Here is a 10,301-nt window from a genome sequence, read left to right as displayed (position 1 = left end):
AGACTGTGAGAAATAAATTTCTGTGATTTCTTTTTTCTTTGTTTTTACAATTGTAACCAAAACTTTAATCTGAAGGATTCTCACAAAACATTACAAATGACAGCATGAAAAAAAAATTTGCACAGTAACTCAAAGTTCGGCTCTACAATGTACCCTTAAACTTGCAGGACATTGGTTTTTGTATATAACTATTACAAAGGAACTTATGAACCTAAAGCAAAGGTAAGTTTTCTTAGAATTTATCAGATTCTATAGTTAAGTAGGCAATCTCTGCCCTGGGTGAAAACTAGTTGATTTTTCATAAACCTCTAATTTAGTACAATGATGTAGCCGCTGGCTTGTTTCACAGCAGCTTTATAAAGACTGCTTGTTCAACTAAAGTTGCATACAATATCCCAGACATCGGGGGAAAAGTAAAACTTCATTCAATTTTTGCCAGTTTTGTTTCTATGTATAAAAAAAAATAAATCACACTTTAACTGGGCAGGATTTAGAGGTTTATTGTCAGTCTATGCAAAACGAAAATTCAAAGCAAATTCAATTTTGCTTAAGGGAACATTGTAAAGTAACAATTCTTGGTGTTACATGCCTCATATGATCCATTTCAAACCATAGAGAATTATACTTTTTGTGTCACTGTTCCAAGAGACAAACAAATTTGAACAGCTAAAACATCTTAAAAATGCACCAAGCTTATGAAGTCTCAAAGGAAACTTGAAATTTCTGTACATACTCAAGTCAAATGAAGTTATCTCCTGTACACCACTTCTCTTGCAAACTGGTCTTCTATTTCCTTTCATTCGACCTAGATCGGCTTCGAGACCTAGAGAAGGATCGGGAGGGCTTATGATTTCTCTCCGGAGACAGTGATCTCTCTCTTCTCCTAGCTCGGGAAAGGGACCTGCTCCGGCTGCCAGAGAAGCTTCTCCTCCTTGGAGATCTGCGGCGAGGTGGAGGACTCCTCCTACGATAATCATCTCGAGGGCGACGACCGCAAGAGGGAGGTGGGCCACGATTTCTACTTCTCTTTTCACCATCGGACAGTTCCACTCTCGCACGGCAGCCTCACAGTGTCCTTCCATCTACTCTCGGACAGCATCGGCTGCATCTCGAGGATCTTCAAATTCAACAAAAGCAAAGCCAGAGGAGTTTCTAGCAACCCACACGCTTTGGAGGGGTCCATAATAGCCAAAAGCCCGTTCCAATTCAGTCCTCTTGCCATTGTTTCCAAGATTACCTACATAAACCTTACAGTCCAATGGACAGGAATCACGATGCATTTCGAAATCTAGAGTTAAAGTGCGGAGGCTCAAGTCCTCACGCTGGGATGGATGGTCCCACTTCCCGCTCCGCTCTAGCTGGACTCCCACACTTGCTCCTCCTTACCCGGAGTCCACGAAGTGGCCTATTTCTGTGATTTCTAAGCCACCCAGTTTATTGTATTTTGTTACATATTTTGCTCCTAATGGACTAAATCACCAGAGTTGTACCCACAACTCTATGAAGTGTGTTTTCTAATCTTATTAATAGCTCAAGACTCTAGAGGTTGGCCTAGTTTTTTCCTGAGCCCCTTATTGATCTCTTACTGATCTCAGCTCTTGCATCCTACCACTCTGATGATAAGAGTAGTATAGGAAACAAACAAACAAACAAAAAACCCAAGAGGTTTTTCTTTCGGCACTGAAAAAACTGGCCTTGTCCCTCAATCCACGTCATCCTTCTTTTCAGACCTCTGCCTGCCGGTTTTAGCCCCAAGTCTGTCTGAGGCAGGGGCCCTTCAGTGAGCGATCTCAGGACTAGAATTCCCGCATAAAACCCACTGAGGAGTCAAAGGGGAAAGAAGAGGGAAGAGAAGCATGCAAGTAACCGCTAAGGAAAATAAAAACAACTTCAACAAATCCCAAGGGCCATGGATTTACGTCCCCAACTCTTTTCAATTCAAGTACGCCAGGAGGTTTTGAAGGAAAATACAGTGAAAATGAAATCTTTCATTTTTTCCACATTTTAGAAAAGCCTCTAATATCACACCCTGCATCGGAAAAGTAAATTATACAAATGATGTTGTAGAAATCGTAGGCAAACTGGATTAGAAGAAAATGAAATACTCTTCTCTGTGAAAGTGTCCTTTCTTACTTATTATTTTGGAATTACTGGCCTTACCTATGGAGAAACCAGCAACATTCATCCCCATGCCTCGGATGGACAGCACTGTGCCTGGTCCCCGTGATGAACAGGTTAGCACAGTACCAGGGCTCCTCTGGGGCTCTTTCCAAGAACTGTACACAAGGGGAAGTGTTTCTTTTCCTCAGATGTTATCATGTTGGGAACACAGGAACCGAGAGCTTCTCGTGGCCATTTTGTGGAACAGTGCCTGAGACAAGACCCAACAGACAGAGGGGAAACCAGGGTCGGAAAGAGAGTCCCAGATCCTGCTATACCAAAAATCAGCCCAGGCCCTGAACTTCTCAATGGTGTGGCCCAATAGATCCCTTTTATTTTTTTAATCCATGCAATGGTTTTGTCTAAGACTGATGAAATGAGATTTCTACCATGAAATAAAACAGCCCTGACTGATACAGTCACCCCCAGTTCCAATCAAGTTCCAGCAGAATATTGTTTAATTGTACCAGAGGCCAACTCAAATTGGCTAATTACTATTTGACAAATAAGATACAGTTCATTTTATTTTCTCATATTAGTTCAATAAATGCTATTAGCAACATAAAATACATTTTTAAATAAGTTGGAAGATTCTGTTACTTTTAAATTTGAAAGCGGGGAGCGTTGTTTCGTATCTTTGGTGCATAATATTCTCCTAAGTCTTCCAGCATGCCCTTGAATCTCAGAACATGCTGTTCTTCTCCTTCAGGTAATTACATCTGAAACAATCCATGACGCTATCTAGATGACAACACTATTTCCTTGATAATTAGTTCTGTAGAAATCACTTCATGGCTTTTAAAATATTTTTTTCTTGAGTTTTTTTTTTTTTTTTAAAAATAAATATCCCATGACTTTTTTTATATTCAAACACTCAAATTATTTTCAAATATTTTCAAATTGGCAAACTACAAAAAGACATTTGCCAAAAAATTTTGCTTGAATTTTTAAATCTGTGTGTTTGTGATGGAAACTTAATCCGTATGTTTCTCATCCATTTACAATTAACTAACAAAACTGTTGTTTTATAAGGGTTTGACATCCATTATTTTCAAAAGCATGCTTAAATAATTTCTTTTTTCCTGTAGAAATCTAGGAAAGGAAACCTATCTCAATCATCTGAGGTTTGTATTTTCTTATTGTTTTTTTTATTTTCAAGTGGCATAATGCCAGAGGATTTACACTCAAAGAAAACCTTCTTTTGTAAACTGCTAAACAATTAAAACGATAGGGGGTGATTGTAGGAAAAGATGCAATCAAAGGAAGACGCCACCGTCTGTAACAGAGAGGGAAAAGAAAAGTGATACAGAAGTATAATAAAAGGTTAACAGTGGAGTGACTCGGTCTTAAACCCAGTTTTCCTAAACTACTTTCTGTATAACTTTGGCTTCAACTGATTTCATATTTTAAATTATGGCACATGAGTCTTTCCCTCACACAACAGACATCAAGCATGGGTAACCCTTGAACGTGGGTTGACCTGCAGGTCCACTTATACGTGGATTTTCTTCTACCTCTGACACTCCTGAGAGAGGAAGATGAACCCCTTCTTCCCCACCTCTCAGCCTACCCAAAGTGAGGAAGAGAAGAATGAAGACTTCTGTGATGATCCATTTCCACTTAATTAATAGTAAAAATATTTTCTCTTCTTTTTTAACTTTTTTTTTTTTATTGAATGGTAACTATGTACATTAATGCACTTCTGGGGTACAGTGTGGAGTTTTCACATGCAATCCGAAATACTTCCATCAAACTGGGCAACACAGCCTTCATGTCATTTTCTCAATTATTGTTTTAAAACGTTCACATTCTACTCTTAGATTCACTTGTACCCCTGTAAGATAAACCTCAGAAGTGATCCCTCCAATCCCTCTCCCTCCACCCATTCCCCCATCCCTTCTCCCTCCCATTCTTTTTTAACTTTTAAATGACTTTTTTGTGTCTAGCTTCCTTGGTTGTAAGAATATGGTTATATAATGCAAGGCACAGGCAGAGTATGTGTCAGCATAGTGGGTGTGTTTTCAGTAATGTTTCTAGTCTACAGTAAGCTATTAGCAATTACATTCTGGGGGAATCAAAAGTTATACGTGTTTTTGTTTTTTTCTTTTACTGTGGGGGGAGTTGGCACCCATAACTCCTACACTTTTCAAGGCTCTACTGTAGGAGTGCCTGAGCAGGTGCTCACCCAAACCCCAGCAGATCTCTGATCTACGTCTCTGCTACTCTCCTCCACCTCCATTCTTTAACCCATCTGTGCCACAGCTGGAGTCAGATGAGTCAGGCACACAAATAGTATAAGCATAAGATAAATTTTCACTCTATGTTCAAAATGATTGAATGCTTATCCTATAATCTCCACACAACTTTCTTATTAACCACTAAGAGGAGAAAATTCAGAAAAGTCAATTGTCAAATGAAACATTCTACGAGGACCAGATATAAGCAGTAGTTGAACCTAATAGCTCATTTGCTGAGAGAGCATTAGTACTATTTGAAAAATAACATATTTTTCATTATTTCTTTCAATTTTGAAAATAAAAAAAAATTACCACTAAGACTTAGGAATTAGCAACATCCCACCTTGTTGGTGTTTTGCACACATGTTGGTTTCAGAACATGCTGTTCTTTTCCTTCAGGTAATTTTGCACTTTCTTGTTGGTGTTTTGCACACATGATTGGTTTCCTCCAAATTAGAATTTGTTATCCACAGTTTCCAAAGGAGAGACTCAATAGGCTCACCCTTCCAAAAAGTTCCCAGAGGTTATTACTTTAGAAATATTTTCCTCAGATTATTTCACACTATCCCAACATTCCTGAACTACTCACTACAAGAACCATACGAAAAGTATAGTGATATATATATATGGAGTGTATATACGTGAGTCACTATGAATGTTTTGGGACAGAATAATGGCCCATTATTTCACTTCCAGGAAACCCAGTTGACAGCACCTTTTCTGTTTTATCTGTGTAAGTTAAGTTTCAACTTGCTCAGCTTATCAGTGTTTCTGGGAGGGCTTCATTTGTTTCCATTTGGTATGATTTCACATTTCTTGATTTTTGTGTATCTCAAAACTTTTGTACTGATTCACATATAACTACGTGTGTATGTGTGTGTGTGTGTGTGTGTGTGTCTAACACTAAATATACACAACATCTACCAGGCACTAAGGATCTTGCAGTTCTGCTACCCAGAACATGGGATTTCAAGTCAACTGTAAAACTAGAGGATGTGGCTCGGCGCCTATAGCTCAACCGGCTAAGGCGCCAGCCACGTACACCTAAGGTGGCGGGTTCGTATCCCCAGCCCAGACCCGCCAAACAACAATGATGGCTGCAACCAAAAAATAGCCGGGCGTTGTGGCGGGCGCCTGTGGTCCCAGCTACTTGGGAGGCGGAGGCAGGAGACTCGCTTGAGCCCAGGAGTTGGAGGTTGCTGTGAGCTGTAATGCCACGGCACTCTGCCCAGGGGGACAGCTTGAGGCTCTGTCTCAAAAAAAAAAAAACTAGAGGATGTGTGAAATATTTTTTAATATCTGTTCCTAAAACTGACCCACATTGCTTCCCTCCACACCCTACTGGCCCGACTCAGGTTTATGATAGGCTGAAATGAAACCAGCAGTCCCCTGTTCTGGTCTCCAGTCTGCTCCTCCTTTTCTATGTATTGAACATACTTGCCACTTCCCCAAGTGAGTCAGTTCTAGCCAGTCCTCGGTCACCACTGCACCTGGCTAAAGATCATGCCCACGAGGAATGTGCAATATTCTCTTGTAGGTTGGCAGGTGACCCCTGTTCACCCAATGATCTGTTAAGTGAAGTGGCAAGGCATCTGCCATTACTGGTCACAACAAACATGCACAATCAGAAAGGAGAAAATCAGAAGACACGCAGCTGTCACTGGCTGGCAGAAATTCTGAAATCTCACTGGATAGCTATGATAAGACCACTTTAGGTTCTGGGAGATTCTTGCTTAGGCCTTTTCTCTTTCTCTGGGGGAAAGAACACTAACATATATGTTCCTTTACATCGCAGCTTTTGGGAGGATATTCCAAATCAACTTGTCCTCATCTAAAATAGAAATTCCTTAGAAGATGCCTGTCTTCTAATGGAAACCCAGGTCTGGTTTTAGATGTTGAAAGTCTGGTTTCTTTGACAATATACTTTGGTCAAATACTTAGCAGGCTTCCTGTCCATGTAGTTCCTCTCAGTTTCTGTGTCAGAAAGCATTTCTTCAGCTCTTTCCTTCATTTAAATCTCAAGACTCACCAACTTCCTTCTTCCCACCATTTTGTCTATGTCTCAAAAGACTGGTGTTTGATTTAAGATTATCGAGCACACTATGTAGAAAGGCAACATCTGTAAATGCTTTTTCTCTGAGTTCCTCTATTCAGCTAAGAGTTGTATTCAACCCCACAGCCTTAGCCTGTGCTTTTCTTCACATGTGTTTATGCTACTGAGGAGCCTTTCCTGCGTCTGTCATTCAGTCTTTGCAATGTGATCTCGTACAGCTTGAAATTTAATGCTGCAACAGGCTAAAATCTCTCTGTCCTCCCTATTTTCTTTCCTGTAATAAATTATCAAATAGGGTCAACAATAACCATTTTACCCACGTACCTTTCCTGGTTCTACAGACTTCCTCCTAAGGAGCTACATTTAGGAACATTACCGCATATTCTCGTGCTGTGTAACAGTGATTGCCTGACTAACATCTTTCTAGTTTCAAATACTGTCACATATTTTAGGTTTATTTCATATTTTCTGCATTAGGACAGGACAGACTATATGCATACTGCAATAACAAGCACGCTTCAACATGCCACTGATTCAATGTTTCTAAAGTGTAGTTCTTGTTCATGACTTTATCTCTTGTTCACATCTCAGTCCAAGACGGGTGCCTGAGTCTTTGAGATTTCCTCACCATCTCTTCCCTAAGCAGTGACTCAGGACCAGGTGGTTTCCACTATTAGACGTATAATCTAGTGCAAGTAGCCTCCAAGGTCACTATGGGGGGGGGGAACATCATAGGAATTACTTTTAAGGCTGTTTCTTAAAGCATCTTCAATACCCCTCACATACCACTGGTCAAAACTCAGTCACCTGGCATCAGCATTTACTCAAGAGAAGAGGAATTGTGATGATTTATAAATATTACTATCACTGCCATGTGACTGACAATCTTCACTTCAAAAGGAAAAAAAAAAGCCTGTTCATTTATCTTTATTTGTCATTTAAAGGTTAAAACAGGGGCAGCGCCTGTGGCTCAAAGGAGTAGGGCGCCGGGCCCCACATACCAGAGGTGGTGGGTTCAAACCCAGCCCTGGCCAAAAACTGCAAATAATAATAATAATAGTAAATAAATAAAGGTTAAAACAAAAAATTCTACTCTAGATAAATTTTCCCTATAGTATCCCAATATATTAATTTATTTCTACTTTGAAATATCCACTACCAAAAGTTCTAAGAGATAAAGAAAGTCTTTTTTATTCGAAAAAACATGATTTAAAAAAATCTATGAAAAATTGACCTGGCTGTGAGATGTGAAGTGGGAGAATGCCCCGGAAACACCCTTAATAGCGTCTCCTTTCCTTCATCCTCGGCCTCTAAGCCGGGCCTTTCTTCCTCTCTCCTCTCCTCTCTTAAGGGCCAAAGGTACAATGGTTCTGGTTTCAGGGCTCCCCAGTCCCGGAGCATGAAGTGCTTTAACAATGGCTTTTATGCCATGGCCTAGATGAAAAATCTTCATAGTTTTTGAAAAACTTACCCTGTTTTACTGGTTATATGGCTATGGTACTGTTTATGCGGCTTAATGGAAGAGGTTCCTCTCACCCTGCAGCAATAGCTGTGGCTGCCTCAGGTACCCCCCATCAGATAGGACAGGAATTTCCACCCTAGGCAGTTCTATAACCTGCACTTAGCTTGATTAATATAGTGTTTCTGAAACTCTGGGATAAACTTCAGAATAGCAGCCAACTCTAGAGAAAGAGCAGAAGGAAAGGAAAGAATGGTGAGGCGGGGAGTAGGAAGCTTGCTTGTATCCGTAGCAGTTAAAAACATGTTCACAAATTACTTGATACTTGCTTTGTTAATAGACAGATCTGGTGTTTTCGTTCCTTGAAGGTAGACAGTATTCAGACGACTTCTTGGAAAAGACAAATATGACACAAAAAGTTAAGTCATAAAATCTTTGAGTTTTCCTCTTGTTCTCTCTCTCACTGGTCGGTGGCTTTGGGAGGAAGCCAAGTGACTCGGGAGACCATCTTACAGTCCCATGCAGAGGTCCGTGTCAGTGAGGAACTGAGGCTTCCTGTCATAGCCACCTGAGTGAGCAACCTTGGGACTTGATTCCGCAACCCCAGTGAAAGTTTCAGACTACTGCAACTTTATAGCACTGTGGGGACCTCAGGCAGAAGCACCTAGCTAAGCTACTCCAAAATTCCAAAGTCACAGAAACTGTGAAATAATACATGTTTACGGTTGTAAGCCTCTAATTTTGTAAGAAATTTGTCATAGATAATACATGTTTATGGTTTTAAGCCTCTAATCTTGGAAGAAATTTATCATGGGGCAATTAATAACAATATGATATCTGTAGGGTTGTACAAAATTGTATACTTAGTCAAAATGTAATGTTAACTCAGCAAGATGTGGACTGCAAGAATTAATGCTGAAGAAAGAAATCAAAGAAACCCTTTGAAGAATTTAAATAAGTAGTGATCATATAAATAGTTTAAAAAATCCATAAATAATTGCTTTCTCATATCGTTCAAGAGTGAAATAGAGATTTTTAAATTTATTATTAGCTTAAAGTTATTAGTTCATCGCATGTATTATAACATTTTTTAATTAACTTCCAGAAGGATAATTTGTAAGTCATTAAAGAAAAGTTGTATGCTAGAAAAAACCTCAATCATATTAATTGATGGCCAGAAAAGAAATAGTATTTATAAAAAGCAAAGAAAATTACGTAAAAAAAACACAAACTATGGAAAAGAGATTCAAAATCTATCCAAAACATGACAAAACCAAAAAGATTAAACACATTAGTGGATGAAAAAAGGAAAGGTGACTAAAACACAATGGGAAAGGTATACAACACATTCAGAATAGCGGCCAGGCACGGTGGCTCGTGCTTGCAATCCTGGCACTTTAGGAAGCTGAGGTGGCAGGATCACCTGAGACCAGAAGTTTAGGACCAACCCCTGCAACATAGCAAGACTCCATTTTTACAAAAATTGATGAATAAAATAAGTAGTCATAATGATTGAGTGCCTGTAGTTCCAGCTATTTTGGAGGCTGAGACAGGAGAATTGCTGAAGCTCAGGCATTTGAGGTTGCAGTGAGTTATAATTACACCACAGCACTCCAACCTGGATGACAGAGTGAGACCCTGTGTCTAAAACAAACAAATAATAATAATTAAAAAAAAAACACTACTTCTAAGAAGAGAAGAATGATAAAATATTACTTGTGCTTTACTTAATAAGTTAACTTTCATTAATGTTATGTGGTCAATATCTGAGTGCTCATTATGCTATCTTTATGCTTTTCTTTGTGTTTGAAATTTTCCATGATTAAAAATGTTGGCTATGGGGTGGTGCCTGTGGTTCAAAAGGAGTAGGGTGCCAGCCCCGTATACCAGAGGTGGTGGGTTCAAACCTGGCCCCAGCCAAAATCTATAAATAAAAATAAAAATAAAAAGAAGTTGTCTGTGTAAGTTAGCATGTGGTCTACCCTTACACAGATCTAAAAGGTCTGCACATTATCTAGGGTCAAATACTTCCAGTTTAGTTGCTCGGCACCCCCTTACTGGGTGGTACTTGTCCACCTCTTCACTGGTGGCCCCACACAGGAGGAAAGGAACAAATGGAGTAAGAAGCTTTCTTTTAGAGATGAGACACTGCATGTGTACACATCCACTTCATTTCTAGTCAGCAGCCAGAACTTAACCATATGATCAAAACTACATGGAAGAAAAGCTGATATATAGTGTTAAGCTGAGTGGACGCGTGTTCTGGTTAACTCTTTGGGATTCTAAAAGAACAAAAGAGAAGAACGAAGATGGCAGGACCATAAGCGCACTTACCTTGAAATCATCAATTTGGTGTTCTGAAAACCTGGGCAGGGATCGCTAACTGTTCAGT

At 39.6% G+C, this 10,301-nt stretch overlaps 1 pseudogene across 1 annotated transcript; it reads right to left on the bottom strand.

Moving 5' to 3' along the window:
* Window positions 1–480: 480 nt before the first annotated feature.
* On the bottom strand, window positions 481–1,318 carry LOC100947203 (annotated as a pseudogene). The gene has a single exon (XR_153027.3). The product of XR_153027.3 is annotated as a serine/arginine-rich splicing factor 3 pseudogene (transcript).
* Window positions 1,319–10,301: the final 8,983 nt, after the last annotated feature.

Source organism: Otolemur garnettii, unplaced genomic scaffold (genome assembly GCF_000181295.1).
Source record: "Otolemur garnettii isolate 467f Iridium unplaced genomic scaffold, OtoGar3 scaffold00009, whole genome shotgun sequence".
Classification (NCBI taxonomy): domain Eukaryota; kingdom Metazoa; phylum Chordata; class Mammalia; order Primates; family Galagidae; genus Otolemur; species Otolemur garnettii.
The sequence above is the reverse complement of the archived record's forward strand: the minus strand, read 5'-3'. Positions and strand labels throughout refer to the sequence as shown.